Here is a 19,077-nt window from a genome sequence, read left to right on the forward strand (position 1 = left end):
TGTGTAAGGAAGAGCTGCACCTAGAGGCCCATGCCACAACTGCAGGTTAGCTCTTCAGTTCTAAGAGTAGTTACTTTGTTTTGCTTTGGGAAATGGGCCTTATTATATTTCGTTCTTTTGTGTTTCTTTAAAAACTATTCTTATTAAGCTGGGCAGTGGTGGCGCACGCCTTTAATCCCATCAGTTGGGCGGCAGAGGTGGATTTCTGAGTCCGAGGCCAGCCTGGTCTACAGAGTGAGTTCCAGGACAGCCAGGGTTACACAAGAACATGAAGAACAAGAAACCTTGTCTCGAAAAACCAAAAAAAAAAAAAAAAGATGAGGAGGAGGAGGAGGAGGAGGAGAAGAAGAAGAAGAAGAAAAGAAGAAGAAGAAAGAAAGAAGAAGTAGAAGTATTCTTTCTTTCTTATGATAGTTGCACTTTGGAGGCTGAGGCAGGTGGATCTCAGGTTCAAGACCAGCCTTGTCTACATAGTGAGTTCCAGGATAGTCACACTACACTTGCCAGCCTGGTCTACATAGTGAGTTTCAGGATAGTCACACTTTACTGGAAAATCATAGGATTATCCTTTCTAGCTTACACACTCTTTTCTTGGAATTCGGTATATGGAAATGAAATGAAACATGTTTTCAGTATATAGTGAAAGTTGCCCTGCGTTGATATTCACCAGATAATCAGAACCATTGCACCTGAATATATCAGGGTTATTACAGAGTTTCCAACTATAATTATACACTTCATAGACTCCTTTAAGAAATCCTTGTTTATTGTGATGTATTTCTCCTGACTTATAGACCTGTTTTGTTGTTGTTGTTGTTATTGTTTTGTTCTGTTTTGTTTTGTTTCTTCCTGGGTTTTTAGCTGATTATGATTGTCAGGTACAGAAGATAGTTGCATGTAGTTAAAAGCCATTTTCATGCTTACCAGATACAGACCTGTTTGTTGAATTTCCTTCTTCACAGATTCTCTTGCAGCTAGAGGTAGATAGCCATGTGAGGGAAGTCTGGGAAAGAATTACCACAAAAGAAAACAGTTTGGCTCTTCCTGACTAAATTCGGTGTGAGAAGATCTGACTAGACACTGTAGCCATTGTGAGGAGATGCAGTGAGCTACAGAAATGATGCCCCAGTTCCAAGATGTTGAGCTGCTGACTTTGGGAATCTTGGGCCCACAACCTCCCAGTTCTTGTGAGGTATATAAATGTCTTTTCACAAGCTACTGCCAACCAGAAATCTAGTTATTTGCAGCCAGCAGCATTCCAGCTAACACCAAAACAATTTTGTGACACCTGTTCTATTGCACTCACAGCTGTGGTAGCAAGAAATAAATTCACATATTAAATGCGACTGATTGGCAGTGAAGCCTTGTGAATTTGCTTGCCTTCATTCTACAAAAGAATTCTCACAGATTCAATTGCTACTAATCACACAGTAGTAATGGTACTCATAGGTTCTAGGCATTTGCATACATTAACACATTGCCCTTGTAGTGCTGATCTGTTAATGAATGGAGACAGACAGCATGCGCTGCTGTATGAGTCCAATTGTTAGAGACTTGGAGGATCAAGAGTCAGAGCCCAGTGGGCTAGAGGTGTGGTACTCAAGTAGATGAGGAGAGAGAAATGATTTTTAAAGTGTCCCCTTGAAAAACCCATCCGTGGGCTGGAGAAATGGCTCAGGATTAAGAGCCATGTAACTGCTCTTCTTCTTTTTGGGAGGGGATATATTTATTATATATATATGAATATATTGTCACTTTCTTCAGACACACCAGAAGAGGTCATCGGATCCCATTACAGATGGTTGTGAGCCACCATGTGGTTGCAGGGAATTGAACTCAGAACCTTTGGAAGAGCAGTCAGTGCTCTTAACTGCTGAGCCGTCTCTCCAGCCCCAACTCTGCTCTTCTAGAGGACTCAGGTTCAATTACCAGCACCCACATGGCAGCTCATAACTGCCTGTAACTCCGGTTTCAGACTATCCAACAACTTCATACAGATATACATGGAGGTAAAGCATGAATGCACATAAAAACAAAAATAAATTTTTTAAGAAAGGAAAGAGAGGAAGAAAGAAAAATCTCTGTTGTGCAAAGAGAGGTAAGAGACATGAGAAGAATGTTCCAGGCAGAGAAAACCGAGAAGCCTGGAAAGGAAGGCATTTGCTCTGTTTAAGGAGCTGCAAGGAGGGATCTGGTTACCTAAGAGCCATTAAAAGATGACACCAGCATGTAACAGCAGGCCATGTGCCAAGCAGAGTGGCACATCCTGTAGTACCAGCACTGAAGAAATGGAGGCAGGAGGAGCTGGAGTCAGTCTCTGTTACACGTTGAGTTGAGGCCAGTCTGGGCTACATAAGACCCTGTCTCATGAAACAAAAACATTTTTAACTTTTACTGTTTTGTTTCAGATCTTGAGTGATTTCACCAATGTGAATGTGTTTGTTCTGTGTGACGTTTTCGGAGCCCCTGACATCTCTTGGTATCTTTAACATCAGACTCAGAAAACTGCCGTCCACTATTTCCGCAGGTAGTGTTTCTGTTCCTTTTTCGGGATTCTGATGCCCATCCTGGGCGATCCATTGAGCTATGTCCTCTGTATTTAAGCAGGTTTCCTACTTGCCTTTCTTTGCATTCGTGAATCTTCTAGAGAGTGGTAAATTAATGTCTTTGAGGTAGTTTTAAACCTTTTACAAGTCATTAATCTCTGACAGTGAATTTATAATTCTAAAACGTCAGCTAGATCTTTGAGATTATATCTGTTGAAATTTTCATTGTCCATGTTTTTCTGTTTTCTCTCATATAATAATCATAGTTGATTGTTGTCTGGAGTAGTTAAGGTGTGGCATGAATATCATGGATTATACACTGGAAGCATTGGCCCTAGTACTGTGGGTTTGAAGTGGCAGACTGCCTAAGAAGAGGACTTAGTATAAGCTAATTAGGTCATGAAAGAACCACCTTCAAGGAATTGAGTGAGTTCCTACCAGAATGGACTCTTAAGCCAAAAAACTAGCCTCGTGGTGCTGGCTCACAGCTTTAATCCCAGCACTTAAGAGGTAGAGGCAAGTGGATCTCTGCGAGTCTGAGGCCAGCATGGTCTACAGAATGAATTCCAGGACAGCCACAGAAGAACCCTGACTCAAAAAAAAAAAAAAAAAAAGAAAAGAAAAAGAAAAAAAACAAGAAGCTAAAAATCTTCTTGCCATGTTCTTTGACCCGTTCACTACCAGAATTGTGTGTTGTTTATAAAGTACACAGCCTTTAGTACTTTGTTAACACAACACAAGATACATCAACAGAACGTCTTTCCTTTGCTTACCACTTGCTACATCCTTTGATTGTCGGTCACTTCTTAAACTCTACACAATTATAAAAAAAGAAAAAGAAAAAAGAAATGTGGCTGGTGATGTAGTAGTGTTGGGATGTCTTTGAGAGGGATGATAATGTCCAGCAACACTGGATTATTTCTCTTGAGGGCACACTGGGAGTGTTTTGTAATGTGTCTGGGCCTCTGTTGTCCTGTCTTTTTGTGATCTGTCTGCCTGCTCATAGCCACGTGATTACCAGCACCATATTCTCTGCTATGAGGCCCTGATCAAAAAAACCAAACAGTGCAAAGGATTTATCACCCTGTTCTGACTGTGCCCAACTTCTTCAAATCCCTCAATGTGAACTCCCTGTCGTGATGATATCCTGGAACTATGAGCTGAATAAACCCTTTCTCCCACGAGTTGCTTTTGTATTTTATCACAGCAAGGAAAAAAAAGAAAAAGGAAGATGGTTTCTGCCTATAGTCCTCAAAAGCCACAGTAGAAGGAGTAAGCCTAGAGGCCAGCCTGAACAACACAGAACATGCTGTCTCAAAGGAAAAATAAAAAGAGTACTTAATTTTATAGAAGTCAACCAGCTGCCTTCAGTATTTCATCAAATCCTAGTTATAATACCCAGTATCAATTTTAAGTATATAAATTAAAGTTTTCATATTAAATGTGTGCATTAAATAATTTAAATGCTGTTTTGAAATCCATTTTGTTTTCATTTAAAATCTTCAAATATTCTTGAAAGTAACAGTGGGTTAAAATGCACCTTTTTAAAAGATCTTGCTCATTGGTGCTCATTGGTCACTTCACAGGCACAGTGCATGAGAGAATCCAGACGCAAACTGCATCTGGACCAGCTGTGTGCACAAAAATACAGTGCTCAGCTCTTGAGATTCGACTTTGCTATATGTAAACTTTACTTCAGTGAAAGTAAGAATTAGAAAATAATAGTACATTTCTGTCAGATCCAGGCCTTGATCAGATGATCTTCCTGACTTAAGAAAGAGTAAGCCATAAAGTAAGGGAGACAGACTGTTTAAATCCTACCTACTCTTGCCTTGACCATTGTGGCCCCAGGCCAGTCTCCTCTGTGAGAGCTCCTTTCTATGCCTTTGTCTAACAAGGATGTGATCACCACTGTATACCTGCAGGAAATATAAGCATAAAGAAAACACCTGACACATAACAGCTGCTCTAGTCAGGAAATTCATAAATATTATTATTGTAGCTGTTTTCAATCCTTTACGTTTACTTGAAATTTGCTTTTAAATTGACTAATTAAAAACAAAAAATGTAAATATGGGATGTTTTGTGTGCACTGTGTGAGGTTTTGATAAATGTACATTTTGTATAATGTATAGATCAGGTTCAACATCTCAAAGACTTATCTTTCTTTTTATGATGAAAACATTCAACATCTGTTCTAGCTTTTTGCAATACAGTAATTATCATTATCCATAGGTAGCCTCTTTAGCCCATCTTCCTCCTCCTGTTTAGCTGTGACTTAGAACCCACTGGTCCACTTTTTCTTGTGCCTCTTACTCCTGTTCTTCCCAGCATCTGGAGACCCTGGCTTCTATAAGAGCAATTCTAAAACTGTATATTTATTTTTGCTATGTTCAAGTCTTAGGGAATATTTCTATTGCTGTGGTGAAGCACTATGACCACAACAACTTGGAGGTTATCTGGTTTACACTTCTATAGCACTGTTCATCAAGACAGGAACTCAAGCAGGGCAGGAACCTGGAAGAGGGACTGATGAAGAGAGGCCATGGAGGGGGTGCTGCTTCCTGACCTGCTTCCTGTGGCTTGCTCTGCTTGCTTTCTTAATGAACCCAGGACCACCAGTTCAGGGGTGGCCCCACCCACAATGAGCTGGGGCCTGCCCTGTCAAGCACTAATTAAGAAAATGTGCTTCTAGCTTGCCTACAGCCCGATCTTATGGGTTGACATTTTCTCAATTGATAAAGTGTTCCATCCTCTCAGATGGCTCTAGATTGTGTCAACTTGACATAAAACTATCCAGCACAACACATGTCTCCATGAATACCACAGAGCACAAATGCAGGTCAGAGGACAACTCAAAGAAGTCAGTTCTTACCTTCTCTCCTATGGGCTCGAGAAATCAAACTCAGGTCTTCTGGCTTGGTGACAAGCGATTTTACCCACTGAGCCAAGAAACCCTTTTTATTTCCACAAAGGAAAGGTTCTCTAGTCATTTTTGGCTCAAACATTTTATTTCAATTTATCCTAAGAGGTTTGTGAGCTGGCAAAGCAGGTCAACCAAAATTCTTGGCTAAAAGCAAAGAAAGAGAGTTTGATACCAAGTCCCTTTCCACTATAGGTGGAAGCAGCACCACCAATGAAATTGCTTAAACCGGAAGAGTTAGGCTTGCTTTGGGCTATTTTTAATACAATACCATTTTTAATACAATACCATTTGCAAATTGGGTGCAGCAGCAAGCTTTAGAAAATACATTCTGACAGTAATAACGTTACGATTTGTTTTGGTTTCTTTGTTAAGCTGGGACCTGTTTCTAATACTAATTGTTATCACATGCGTGTCCATAGAAAGCTGAGTAAATCATTGATAGAGAGATTTATTTTTGAAATAACAGTTAACTAAGAATGGAAAGTAAATTCCAAGCTTTGTCCTTTATAATGAATTCTTATTGAAGATGCACATTTGCCTATTATATGGTTGAGTGTGATCTTATCCAGTTCACATTTTATTTTTACTTGACTAATCCTAAACCCATTTACAGAGTATGTTTTTGTTACTCTGTTGTTTTTAAATTTATTTTACAACTATCAAGAAAAATCATGGTGACCTGGGTACAATGATCTCGATGGTACAGGAAATGAATCAGCCTTGTGGAAACTGCCAGGGCCACTTGAGGTTAGACACTCTGAAGGACAGCCCTGATGTCCCTCAGCCCAAGATGTTACACTGTTTGTTACAAAGCCATGAAATATAAACTAGAATGGTTCATTTTAATTTTAATTTATATATATATATATACATATATATGTATACATATATATGTATGTGTGTGTGTGTGTGTGTTCCTGCATGTATGTCTATGTGCTATATGCATGTTTGGTGCCTAAGAGGACAGAAGAGAGCATTGGATCGCCCAGGACTGGAGTCACAGACAGTTGTGAGCCACCATGTGGGTGCTAGGAATTGAACCCAGTTCCCTGAAAGAGCAGTTAGTGCTCTTTTTTTTTTTTGGTTTTTCGAGACAGGGTTTCTCTGTATAGCCCTGGCTGTCCTGGAACTCACTCTGTAGACCAGGCTGGCCTCGAACTCAGAAATCCGCCTGCCTCTGCCTCCCAAGTGCTGGGATTAAAGGCGTGTGCCACCACCGCCCGGCTGCAGTTAGTGCTCTTAACTGATGAACCATCTCTCCAGCCCACATGAAATGATTTTTAAACTGTAATTTACATGTAACATGTTTTCTGGACATGTCCTCTGAATCAATAGGTCTAACTGTTTCTCTGGAGGGAAAAATTTAAGTGTTCTGTGCCATGCTCAGAAAGTCTGAAAACGGTGGGAATGGTGAATTCATTTTATTTTACCCAAGAACATATTGGTTACACTGCATGGTAGTGGAAGAGTGGTTACATAGTTAAAAATAAGATTCACCCACTTCTCGCCTTCCAGTACCGCGGCTGCCAGCTGCCCTGAGACAGGTGCAGTGCAAGCAGCTGCCAGTGGACAGAGAGGACAACTTAATTGAACTGGCAAGTGTTTCTCATAAACGATTTGGGGAAGGGTTTGAAATTCATTTCTTGGCCGTGGACAAGGACATTTGAGGTCCTGTCAAGTAACTGATTTATATGTGGGAAGGCCTCAGTTAGGAGTGCTGGACATACTTGATGCCACATGTCTGTGAAGGCCTCACAAATCAGTGTGGAAACTCTACACAAAAAGAAAATTCTTATAGCAAGAAAGCCTTTGAGGTAGCCTCTCATGAAAGGTCTGCTTTACAGCCTATGAGTGACATAACTCAGTACCACTGCAGTGACCTCTGGGAACAAGATGGAGATAAAAAAGAACAACAACAACAAATCCATAAAATGTTCTATAACATGTTTGGACAGGCATCAAACCAGTTGACCTTTCTGTATTTATTCAGTCATGATGTCTCCTCTTCTTCTGTGATCTTCTTCTCAAGTATAGTTTGCCCATTCACTGGACACCCTACAGCCCACAAAGTCCACTATGTTTCTCTCTCTCTAAGCTGCAGAGAGGACTGAGCACATGGAATTGAACTGAGTCGCTTTGCACTTCTTCGTTCAATATTGTATCAAGGGGGCAAAATGTCTTGGGGGAGTTTCAACTTAGGGGCAATGACCATTCAGCATCTCCATTGATATCCCAGAGCTGATGAACCATGTGTGCAACTCACACAATCATTAGTCTGACTAAAGTTGTCTTAGATGTCTAGTGTGTGTGTATATGTGATAGTTTTAATTAATTAAATACAAATTCAATTGACATTATTTTACTGAGTGTACAATATCCCTCAAGTTATATATTTTTCTTGATTTATACTTAAGATCCAGTTCAGCTTCTGAAAGCTATAACTGCTTTCCTTGTCAAAAGAGATTTGGGAGCCTGAAAAATAACAAGAAACCACAGACAAAAATATCATTCTTCAACATTTTGTAAATTCTGTAAACTGCTGTAAAAGCCTTTTCCATAATGGGGGTGATAATTCTGTCTACACTTTGAATTTGTTTTCAAGTACAATTTTACAACATAAACTTACCTATTTTTGAAAAGTGTATACTTTAGCATATACTTTAGTGATTTGGTAAAATTGCAATGCTATATAATAATCACCACAATCCAGCTTTAGAACGTCGCCCCATCAGGTTCCTCTGTGTCTACTTACACTCTCCTTTCCTAACTGAAGCCCCAAGGAACTAATCACTTCTCTAGGTCTATAAATCTATGTAGTTTTTTTCCTATAAATTTTGTTTACAGAGGGCAAAACAAAGCAGTGCTCCCCACCTCTGCGTTTGAGGAAGCAGTTGATCCTTGTGAACGGAATATGTTGTGACGAGTCTTGCTAACAGCTTTCTTCAGTGCCCCCTTAGCAGCTGACTCCTGAGAACAACTGCCTCTCAGCCTGGGAGGTGGAGGGATCCAGAGATCCTGTTCCCACCGTGTAGAAAGGGTTCATCATATAATGGTAATCACTAAGTGTTTTATAGTTATACAAAAGCACTGAAAAGACATGCAAGCGCCAGAAGGAGCTAGGACAGGAAATCAGTTCGTGCAGGATGCAAGGACCCCGGCACGGATGTCAAGTTCCTGATAGCTTTATGGTTGGATAAGTAACAGATGACACCCAACAGGGCGAAAGAAAAAATCCTCCAACAGCCTGTACTGTGAATGTTAAAACAAAGGTTACAGGAGTTTGAGGAAGGTACCCCCTGTGAATGGAAAAAGAAAGATGTTCCCAGACACCAGGAAATTCCAGTGTCGGGGTGGGGCTCCTCCCTGGGAGAACTAGGAAGGTCCTTGAAGTCCCTTAGACAATACAAGTTATTGATGCTGTTGTTTACTGTCCACCAGAACTAGATGGTAAGTGTAGCGGTGAATTAGGTGAACTAGTTAAATGGGTGGGCCACAGTTGGTAGAGCTCTCTGGACTTGGGAATGAAAGACGCACGCACGCATGCACGCCAGCTAATTTTGACAAGCCTTGACTAACTCAATTGCTGGGCATTTCTAAACCTCCCCTCAGCTAAAAACACACCCCTCCGGTATTCCTGAGTTAATATCTTTTAAAATCTGTATTTCATCTCTGCTACCCCAGACTCTATCAGGGAAGTGGCCTCTAGGGCCACTTTCCTGGATTCTTACATGCCGGAGGGCCTTTAAATTTCATCTTTCTCCTTCCACATCATGGTGATTCTCTTCCTCTCCTCTCCTCTCCTCTCCTCTCCAGGCCCCTAGGCCTGTGCAATCTAAAAGTCCCGCCTCTATCTTTCTGCCTAGCCATTGGCTGATGACAATTCTTTATTGTTCATCGAACCCAGCTGGGGGCAGGGACCCTCAGGTCTGCAAGTGTGACTTTTTGGGCCAAAATAAGACAAAGCATTAGGACCAATCCCCAACAGGTAAGTCTCTATCTCGGAAAGTAGCACAGGCTTTATTGTAAGACATGGAGAAATAAAGCTGGAACTCAGCTATAAGCATCTCCTTGCTGGCTAGCTCTCATGGTGGTCAAAGATACTGTACAAACGGCTGGAAGCAAACACCATCAACAGTTCTACCTAGCGTGGCGGGTGGGGTGGTGGTGGTGGTGCTTGTTCTAGCTTGCCAGGCCAGATGTGCCCACTGATGCAACAGTGCATGGCTGCTACCAATGCAACAACTACTTTCCTGCATCTGAGGCACTCTGCAAGAGAGAATTCACATTTGCTACTTTAACTCCCGGTTAAAAGCCTTAAGTCATAGGCCCTAATGAGAAAGCTACTGTTGTTATTCTGCTAAACAGATGCGATGCACCCATCACGTTGCCTTCGAAGAATTTATGTTTATACCCACATGTAACTGTTAACTGCTACTGTCAGCCTTCCGCAGAGGGAAGCTTCTTATTTCAGTGAGTGATGGTTACTGTAGAGACATATTTAGTGAAACTGCCGTAGAAACAATAGTTGCTGCTAGAGTGACACAGTCCAGTGCTCAACCACAGATGGGGGAAAATAGACATCTACGGCACCCACTCTTCCTTGGTAAGAGCAGCAGAAAGTAACTGTGGAACCCTGACCTCCAAGCATAAAAGCCATTGTCATCTTAATGGGGCAGCTGTGGTTACCTTTAAGTGACCCTTGCAATGGGAACTATTGACATTCCTCAGAAGGAGGGGTCAGGAGGGAGAAAGTGCTAGTCCAGTGGTCCTCACCCTTCCTAACACTGTGACCCTTTAAGTCAGTTCCTCGCGCTGTAGTGATGCCAAATCACAAAATTATTTTCCTTGCTACTTCAAAACTGTAATTTTGCTGCTATTGTGAATTGTAATGTAAATATCTATGTTTTCTAATTGTTTTAGATGACCTCCCCCTCTGTGAAAGGGTCATTCTACCCCCAAAGGGGTCTAGACCCAAAGGTGGAGAACCTCTGTGCTAGAGCAGACAGAGGTTAGAAGCTTGGGAGGATGGGACGGGGGACGGTGAGACTCCAGCTGTGGAGCCATGAGGAATGAAACATGAAAATGAGACATGTTTGGTGATATGATTATTTAGGGGTCATCCATGTTCCTGTGTGTAGCCAATCCTATGCAGTCCTGTAAGCGAGTACGGTGGAATCCACGTCCTATCTGGTATGGATGGGTTTGTTTACCTCTCCTCAGGAAACGTTCAATAAGGTCCATCACAAAGCGGTTCCACACTCTCTCACCAACAGTTGTAATTGCCAATGCATTCTTTTTTTTTTTTTTTTTTTTTTTTTTTTGGTTTTTTCGAGACAGGGTTTCTCTGTGTAGTTCTGGCTGTCCTGGAACTCACTCTGTAGACCAGGCTGGCCTCGAACTCAGAAATCCACCTGCCTCTGCCTCCCAAGTGCTGGGATTAAAGGCGTGCGCCACCACCGCCCGGCGCATTCTTTATTATTGTCATTCTTGTGGGTTTGTGAAGTATCACTGCAGTTTTAATTTGTGTAGTTCTAATGACTCACTGTTGACTCAGTATATTTACATGTGATTAAAAGCCAGTGTATTCAGATTTATTGTCCTCTTACAAGAATTGTCTCATAATCACCATCATCGTAGTCATCATCTTCATCGTCATTACCATCATCGTCATGTTATAGGGATTATTTACATATATCCTATATACATATAGGCACTTATCAGATGTGACTTGTAAGTGGCTTCAGCTAGTCAGTGACATGAAATCCTTTTCGTGGAGATAACCTTATGGTCGATGATAGAGTTTGAGTCCTGAAGCCTGACAGACTACCCACCGCAAATCCTTGTACTTAGGGCTTGTGAAAATATTAGAGCAACCACTGCATGTACAATCTTGCTTGTTTAAAGTGTTTAGAGTTGGAAGACAGAACAAGAAACTGTGTACTTTATCTCAAAAGTGTGTTTGTGTGAAGTGTTAGAAATGTTTTTGTTTTCTCCTATTGTAAAATTGCTGGGAGCCAAACCCAGGAAACTACCTGCTGTTCTAAGAGAACCTAGGAAATTACCTGCTGTTCTGGAAAGCCTAGTCAGTACAAGGTTAAGAAAGGACGTTCACAGGTCTCAGGTCCCAGGAACTTAAAAGAACATCTGGCATTTCCTAGGAGCTGGTTACAACAATGGGATAGTCTAGGGCAATAAGGATGTGACAGTTGGGATGGTCTAGGGCAATAAGGATATGACAGTGGACTGGTCTTAGACAATGAGGACTCAATAGTGGGATAGCCCTATGCAATGACCCTCACCCAAACTTCCCGTTTTGCTGTGTCTTTATAACCTGCCCCCAAAATTAAAGTTGCAGAGCTTGATCAGAACTCCAGACTTGCTCTCATTCTTTGTGTCTCTTGTCCCTTCATTCTTTGCCCCCTTCCCTAGGGTCTTGTCAAATCCCCGCAGGCCGGGGCAGAGTATATTGTGGGTATGTCCATCATTACTGGTGAAGGAAGGGGATGGCTCCCTGTGGTCATGTGGAGAAATGATTTTAATGATTTTTTTAGTTAAGGTGGGCTGTGGGTAGTTGGAGGTATGGATACACATTTACATGAAGGGAAACACTTGGAAGGAGTGTGTCAACTGGAGACTAGGAAACGAAGCAGCAGGTGGACCCACTTGTAAAATAACATACAAATTCCAGCTAGCCCTTAGAAGAGACATGCCAGCCATTTACAACACAGATATAATTTTATTTACAAGCCATAAGCCTAGATTAGGCAGGTTTCGGAACTATTCTTACATTCCAGCCATGTGTCCCGTGTTACTTGCCGGTTCTCCTGGCTTCATGGTTCGAGGTCCGTCTCCTCTCATGGCAGCCTCCTCCTCCTCTCTTGGTGTCCTTTCTGCTTTCTCTTCTGTCTCTGCCTGCGACCTCCAAGTAGGTAGATGAAAACCCACCTACCTCTATCATATTGGCCAGTCACAAGTATTAGCCTTTTATTGACCAATTAACTTGGGGGACAAGGTTTATACAAGGAAAGCTGGTGTATGTGAGAATTTCCTCATGGGGGGGCAGCTAGATCTTGGGGGCCCATATTTACCATTCAAATACATAGCAGCACCAGACCAATCCTCTACACCTACTTCCAAATATGAAAGCTATAGACAACAAGCAAGACAAAAGTTGAATTCTGAGGTTAGCCTAAGATAATAACTGTGAGAGCATCGTGACTGCAAGGCCTATGTGGGTTCACTTTAGACCCTGGTTTGGACTTGTTCCCTTACATTGCTGCTGTCATCAATGGACCTGATGTTATTTTGTTCCATAGTCAAGTGTTCTTAAGGTTTTGCTTTCGTCGCTCAAAACCATAGGGTTTTGTGTGTGTGTGTGTGTGTGTGTGTGTGTGTGTGTGTGCTTATATAGAAGAACATTTTAAGATATAAGTGAGTGCCCACACCTGCTCTGCATCTGTGGTTTCATTTCTCTTCTCTATTTTTGTATGATAGAATCAGTTCCTGCTTCGATCTCAAGCTGAAGATATTTTCCACACTCCCCCAAAAAATATAGAGCGCAAACTAGCCTATCGTAAGGAGAAAATACTACCTCTGTATACAATGCTATGCTGAGTCTCACAGTACACTGATAACTAACTGCAAATCTGAACAGAGGCTGTTGGTGTTGGTGGCAAGATGTTTGCTGAGTATAGTTTGATGCCTAGCCCCAAAGAAGAAAAAGAAAGAATTAAAAGAAAAAAAAGGAAACATATGATATAATTACTTTCAAATGAAAATCAAAACCAGATAAAACTGACCTGTAGGAATGAAGCTGTAGAGAGCTAATGATTTGGATATAGCACTGGGAACCCCTTTAAAAGTGTTCCATTTCTTCACCTAGTGATAATTAGGTACAAACCCCCGTGTGCACACATACAAGGCACACACTCATTTTTACATTTGAATATCTTGGGGCTGGAGAGGTGGCTCACCACCCAGGAGTATGCGCTACTCTTTTAGAGGACTCAAGTTGAGTCCCAGCACCCACATGGTGGCTCATAACCTTCTGTAACTCCAAGTTCTAAGGGATATGATATCCCTTCTGGCCTCTGAGGGCATCGCACACACGTGATACACAGACATACATGCAGGCAGACACTCATACACATGAAAAAAGCCCTTTTAACAAATGACTAAAAGTTCTTGACTATCGTACTGTATTGATGTTGTTCTTCACTAATAACTACAGAAGTTGAAATGTAGTCCTCAAGAGGAACCTTGTCACAGAAGCCCTCTCCCACTTGGTAGGCAATTATCTTATATTAACATCTATGGTCACCAAGAAACGAATACAGGAGAGATGGCTCAGTGGTTAAGAGCACTGACTGCTCTCCCTGAGGTCCTGAGTTCAATTCAACCACTTGCTGGCTCACAACCATCTGTAATGGGATCAAATACCCCCTTCTGGTGTGTCTGAAATGAATACGACACTATAATTTTATATTAATTTAAAGCATATGTGAGAATGCCCTTGGTTGTAAAGAGAGAGCAACGAGATGATGATGATGATGATGATGATGATGATGATGATGATGATGATTTTGGTAGAATAGTCTAGAGGAATAATCCAGGGTCCTTCTGCACACAAGGTGAATTCCCCATCACTGACCTACATGTGCTCTCTTCACTGTGTGTGGTTTCTATTAAAGTTTTAGTTTGTTTTGAATATTTGCTTGTGTACAAGTCCAGATTTCTGCAGCAAACCATTCAAGAGACCGAATAATTATAGCTACCCTCTGCTATCTCTTCCTCACTCCTCAGATCTCGTAATAAATCTAAGATGAAATTGTCTGCTTTATATTATCTGCAGGAAAAAAAAAAAGACCTCAACCCCTTCTTGTCAGTGGCAGAAGGTCAAACTCATCCCTGTACATCGAGTGAGATAAGAGGAATCTCTGTATGGCAGAGAAACACAGAAAATTGTACCAAGCTGTTCACCATCAAAATAAGGCATATTCGAAGGACAGTTAGGAAGAAAAAAAATGTGTGTGTGACCAGAATCACGTAGCAGAATGCTCAGAAAAATCTGTTGGAAAGAAGCCTGGTCAGAAATGATAGTCAGAGGCTCAGCTATCACTTCCAAGCCACAGACTGGGGGAGGGTGGTTGATTTTAGGGGATGGATCTTAGGAACATCAAAAGCAGGGGCTAGATGTCTGAGGCAGACCCAGAAAAGCATTTGAGGACAGCCAAATCTTTGATCAGCTGCATGTATATTAAATGCTGTCAGAATTTCACTCTATCCAGTCCCTTTGTGCCGTTGTGTCCTTGTCACTTTGATGTCCTTGTGGAGGAACTGAACAGAATATGTAGGATGGTGGTGGGCCGCCTTAGGTATTTTTTTTAGTTACATGTTGCAGTAAATCTACAACTCAAATAAGCCCGGTCAAAGAAAACACAACTCAATAATTATGAATACAAACTGCACGTCTTGATTGGACAGGTTTACCACCACACTACTCTATTCCAGCTATGAGATCTCTCATAACTTGTGTTTTTTCCAGGCCACATGCTTCTCCTCCATTGTCCTTTCACCTCTCCTCCTCCATCGTCCTCCCTCTCTCCCCTCTCCCCTCTCTTCTTCTCCACTTCTCCTTCTACTGCCCAATCACTGGCTCTAGACTTTATTTTACAAGTTAAGGTGGGCAGAAGGTTCACAAGAAGTCACCTTTATACTGAGTCACTCCTTGTCTACAGCCCTTCCCAGGAAAGCAGAATTAGCATCAAAATACAAGAAGGCTATCCACCACAGTTACAACTAGTAGTTGTCCTTAGAGACTCGTTATGGTGTTACGCTGAATGTAGAAGCAGCCTCATCCCCCTCACTCACAACAAACTGTCTCTGATATTCTAGGAGGAGCCATAGAATATGACAGTCTCTCCTCTCTCAGAGTTTATAGTGTGCTGGGAAGAGTTCAGTTACTTGTGACCTGGGAAATGTCTGCTCTTGTAGCCTGAGCAGCTGTGCTGTCGCTGAGGTCCACATCATCATTGCTTCGGGGTCCCCGATGCCTTGGTTCTTCCTGCTTCTGGCTGTATATCTACAGGAGCAGCAGAGGTGTGGACACTGATTCCCAATGCTTGTAACAGCCACACATTGGGAGGCACTTCCATTCCAACAAGAGGGGATGGCATTAGATAAAAGAGAATTTAAATGAAGGCATAGTACACTGCAAGGAGCAAGCTCTCTGAGGGTTGGGGATGTAGCTTAGTAAAGTGGTTACGAATCACATGCCTACAAATCATGTGCCAAGTCTTGGGTTTAAATCCTCAGCTAAATCCTTAATACTAACTGCTATGAATCCAGGCGGCTGTCTTAAATGGTTATACCAATGGATGGTATTGCCTTTTTTGCTTTTATCTGCATGTATTCAACCATGTTCCTGAAAGCAGAATCCCCTCCCTAAGTTCTTGGGATGTCTATCTAACCTGTAAACCTCTCTCTCTTCTAGCTCTGGGAAAGCATTGTCATCGCTCCCTTGGGTCTCATGGTAGGAATGGCATTGTGTTATTATTGCACACTGCTCTGCTGTACCATGCTTTTTGAAGTGCCTGTACTCTGTTCAGATCCTTATAAATAGTGTCTTTACTCTCTTTACATTGTTCAATTGGACTATGTCAACTGCGTCTTTCTGGATCTTCCCTGACATAGAAATCACTTCTATAAATGGCTTTAGGAGAAAGATTGTGAGCATTGGACTCTGGGTTTGGATAGCCACGTATTTGAAGAATATAGAACATGGAGGTAAGTTATTTGGGTACACATAATGCCTGACATGTGGCACCATCATGACTTAAAAATTTTGTGTGTTCTGCCCCTAGAAGCATTGCAGGTGAGGCTGCTGTGTCAGATGTGCATTAGCAGCTGGCAGAAAGAAGAGAGGCTGTCTATGCTCAGTGTTCTGACCTATGAATATCTGAATGACATTCCCTGCAATAAGTGAGTCTGAGACAACCACCAGTCCTGTGCCAAGGGCTCAACTAGCTTGAGACTACCACCAGTCCAACCCTCAATGGCTCAGAGGACTGGGAGCAAGCCGTAGACTGGTCAAACCCCACATGGGACTGAGGGTCCCTGGTGGGAGTGAGCCTGAGATAGACAACCCTCACATTGGGCCACTCAGTGGGCCTGGTGAGACGTGAGCCTGAGATGACCACTATATTGGCACCTTAGGGTTTGGACAGGGAGCTAGCTTGAGATAACCACCAGTTGGGTGCCAAGAAATTCTGGGGTAGGGGGAGCAGGCCATGTCAGAAATGACACTTGCCCAGCACCATAATGCATGAGCAGGGCATAGAACTCATGAGACCACTCCTGAGGTAATCCCAGACACTCTGAGACCCTGGGTGCCTCTAAGAGGAGCCAGTGAGTGGAGGCAAAAGTAACAGACAGAAAAAAGAAGGATATGGAACTGATGAAGAGAGGCAGAACTGGAGACTGGACAGCAGTGAGGAATGACCTAATGTGAGTAGCCAATGATGCCACCTGGGACCATGATGGGGTTCAGACCTGTGCTGCCACCAGGGGCTATGTCTAGGCATATGACCTTGAAGCAGCAGGGATTTGTTACCATCAATGCCCAGGCCTGGGACGTGTTGATTGCTGGGAGCCAAACCCAGGAAACTACCTGCTGTTCTAAGAGAACCTAGGAAGTTACCTGCTGTTCTAGAAAGCCTAGTCAGTACAAGGTTAAGAAAGGACATTCACAGGTCTCAGGCCCCAGGAACTTAAAGAACGTCTGGCATTTCCTAGGAGCTGGTTACAACAATGGAATAGTCTAGGGCAATAAGGATATGACAGTTGGGATGGTCTAGGGCAATAGGCATTCAATAGTGGGATAGCCCTAAGCAATGACTCTCACCCAAACTTCCCGGTTTGTTGTGTCTTTATAACCTGCCCCTGAAATTAAAGTTTCAGAGCTTGATCAGAACCCCAGACTTGCTCTCATTTCTTGTGTCTCTTGTCCCTTCATTCTTTCGCCCCGTTCCCTAAGGTCTCGTTGAATCCCCGAGGGCCGGGGAAGTTGATATCTAAGTGCTGTGCAGAACTGGCTCCACCCTTCATCTGGGCATCATGGGAGAGCTGGCCCTGGGTGCATGAGAACAGGGGAGCTGACCCAGATGCAGCACTGAGGAGATCAGCCCAGCACATTGCGGGAGTTGCAGGAGAGCCAGGCCATGGATACTTGTGTGGGAGAGCTGGCCCTACTACTCATCTCCTATGCAGTGTCGTGGATGATAGATATCCTCTTCCTCCCTCACTTCTCCCCACCTGCAGCAGGGAGGACACCTGACCCTGGGGACATGAGAGCAGAAGAGTTGGCCTTGCCCCTCACTGACTACAGCACTTAGGAGAGTGGCCACTTCACCTTGACTGGGCAGCACAATAGAGCTGGACCTGGATGTGGAGGTTGTGGGTGAGGTTGCACTGAGGGCATGAGTGTGGGAAAGCCAGAACTGCCTCTTGTCTGCTGTGTGGTGGTATGGACTAGGGAGAGATGCCCTTCTTCCCTCCCTCATTCCTCACTATTTATAGCAGGCAGGAGAGCTGGACCCCAGGTCATGACAATGGGAGAACTGGTCATGTCCCTCATCAGCTGCAACACTCCGGATAGTAGGCCCTGCACCTCACCTGGGCAGCAGGGTAGAGCTGGCCTTGGTAGCAGGGGGTTGCTGGTGAGCGGCACTCAAGAGCATGAGATCTGGAGAGCAGGTAGGATGACCAGCTCAGCTCAGGTCCAGATCCAAGGCTTTGAATAGGCTCCCCCCAACATCTACCCCATCAATGAACTGCTGCAATGTATAAAGGATCTGGTCTTATAGATCCAAAACTATAGGATCTCCATGACACAGGGCAACAACAAGCTATCCAAGAGGACTCCCAATGATGATCCAGTATTGACGGTGTAGCAGAAGCCAGATACCTCGTACAGATTCATTGCAATGAACATTTGCAATGAAAGAGATGTAGACAAAAGAGTATACTGTGGGACACATTGTGAGACAGATACTATAGCTTCCTCAACGAGATTTTCTTTTCCTCTGTTGTAGGGGAAGTTGGAAGGGAAGGATGGGTATGAGTCAGATTGGGGTGCATGATGTGGAACTCATAAAGAACTAATAAAAAGTTAAAATATTCTGTGTGCATGATTCGCAGGACAGAAGCCAGCATGGCATCAAAAGACAAAGCTGTGGCATTGCCGTTGATCATAGCTGTATGGCCCATGATACTACCTGGTAACTCAGACAGTCTTAGTTAATGGAGGAAAGAAGAAAGTGAGCTCTCGGTTTCCATTTGGAATTGTAGATGGATAATCAGAAAACCTGACTGGAAGGGTGAGGGCTTTTCCTACAGTCACAGGCAGATGACAAGTATGACGGGTGATTGGATCTTTGGTGTACCACTGCTCATGGGTCGCAAATGAAACAGCCACACTGTGAGAAGACTTGGAAAGTAGTTTTAAGAAATAAACACCTTGTCACGTGACCTATAGGCTTATTGGTAGGCTCTTCTCCCAGGGAAGGAAAATTTATCTCTACCTAAAAAGCTGCATATATATATATT

At 42.9% G+C, this 19,077-nt stretch overlaps 1 non-coding gene across 1 annotated transcript; it reads left to right on the forward strand.

Moving 5' to 3' along the window:
• The first annotated feature begins 16,323 nt into the window (after positions 1-16,323).
• LOC114618409 lies at positions 16,324-16,450 on the forward strand. The gene has a single exon (XR_003710957.1). It is a non-coding gene; the product is annotated as a small nucleolar RNA SNORA17 (small nucleolar RNA).
• Positions 16,451-19,077: the final 2,627 nt, after the last annotated feature.

This window comes from Grammomys surdaster, unplaced genomic scaffold, assembly GCF_004785775.1.
Source record: "Grammomys surdaster isolate TR1022 unplaced genomic scaffold, NIH_TR_1.0 141, whole genome shotgun sequence".
Lineage (NCBI taxonomy): Eukaryota > Metazoa > Chordata > Mammalia > Rodentia > Muridae > Grammomys > Grammomys surdaster.